Here is a 1,470-nt window from a genome sequence, read left to right as displayed (position 1 = left end):
TTATTTTTTACTTTTGTCATTTTTCATCAACAACAGAGGACCAATGAGAAAAGAACAGAAATGTGAAATCATGGGCTCACTGAAACAATTATGTCCATGTAAAGATCCTCTGAGGGGAAAAAACAAAAAACAAACAAAAAAGACTCCAAGAGTTATAACTACTGTAGTATAAACATAGGAACTAAGTTAACTTGTACATTTCTGTTGATCACTCCGTTATGTTGCCTCAAATAGTTTTAGAAGAAAAAAAATTCCTTGTTTTCCACACTATGTGTGTTGTTCCCAAAAGAATGACTGTTTTGGTTCACCAGTGAAGTCACTATCCATGAAAGACTACAGTATATTTCAGACCAGTTTTGGCCAGTGAAAAAAGAATTACCCTGGAGATGAAGATGAAAAGTCTTGCTGGGTCTCTCATCACTCAGAAGACAGTTCCAAGAAGGCCTTGCCATCCCCTGGTTTTGTTCCTTCATAAATGTGTCCTTTAGTTTCAAACAGATCTTTATAGTTTGTGCTTCAAAAAACCATTTTTTGGACTCTTCTTCAAAGAGCTTGCAGGTGAAAATTTAAAAGACAGAGCAGGAGCTTCTTCCAGGGTTCTGAGCCTTGGCTTTGGACAAAACAAAACTAAAAGTTGGGCAGCTTTCCTCAATGAAAGAAGTTACTAATGGTCTTTGCACCAAACCTAGAACTTTATCATGAACTCAAAGCTTGGGAAAAAAGCAAGAGAATACTGTAACAAACTTCGTACAGAGTTCGGTCTATTAATTGTTTCATGTTAGATATTCTATGTGTTTACCTCAATTGAAAAAGAAAAAAAAAAGAATGTTTTGCTAGTATCAGATCTGCTGTGGAATTGGTATTGTATGTCCATGAATTCTTCCTTTCTCAGCACGTGTTCCTCACTAGAAGAAAATGCTGTTACCTTTAAGCTTTGTCAAAATTTACATTAAAATACTTGTATGAGGACTGTGACGTTATGTTTAAAAAAAAAGGTGTTAAGTCACAAAATGCGGTAATAAATATTTCATTTTTGATTTTTTGTTAGGCTTTTGAGTTTTTAATCATGATTGGGAAAGATGGCATTTGCTGGGCAAAAATGTCGAAGATGGATTTCTTACTAATGATTCTGAAGAAGGGCTGGTAAAATCAGAGACCACAGCACACATAGCATAGTCTGAGGAGACAACATCTGAATTTGCACATTTCTACTGAACAGACACATGCACAGACACCAGGTCAAAAAATTCAAATGTAGTCTCATCAGATTATACTTTATGTAGCAAAAGCAAAAATGATCAGGTGGATTAACTGGGAAAACGTAAATTTAACTTTTGAAATGTAATTAGATGATCCATGTCCACTGAGGGGAGGAGGATTTGTTTTAACCAAAATAATACAGACATCTTGTGCTCTGAAACTACTAAATGGAAGGAAAGCATGCTATGTTCTAGCTCTAAGCCATTACAG

General features: G+C 35.3%; 1 protein-coding gene across 4 annotated transcripts in view; it reads left to right on the top strand.

Moving 5' to 3' along the window:
* Positions 1–1,042, top strand: part of MEIS2 (Meis homeobox 2) — a 188,806-nt gene extending 187,764 nt beyond the window's left edge. For all 4 annotated transcript variants that reach the window (XM_039537025.1, XM_039537027.1, XM_039537023.1 and 1 more), the window contains one exon: positions 1–1,042. This exon is cut by the window's left edge and continues 401 nt beyond it. The gene's annotated coding sequence lies outside the window, so the exon portion shown is untranslated.
* The last annotated feature ends 428 nt before the right edge of the window (positions 1,043–1,470 follow it).

This window comes from Mauremys reevesii, linkage group 4 (assembly GCF_016161935.1).
Source record: "Mauremys reevesii isolate NIE-2019 linkage group 4, ASM1616193v1, whole genome shotgun sequence".
Classification (NCBI taxonomy): Eukaryota; Metazoa; Chordata; order Testudines; family Geoemydidae; genus Mauremys; species Mauremys reevesii.
Note: the sequence above shows the minus strand (reverse complement) of the source record. Positions and strands in the feature narration are given on the sequence as shown.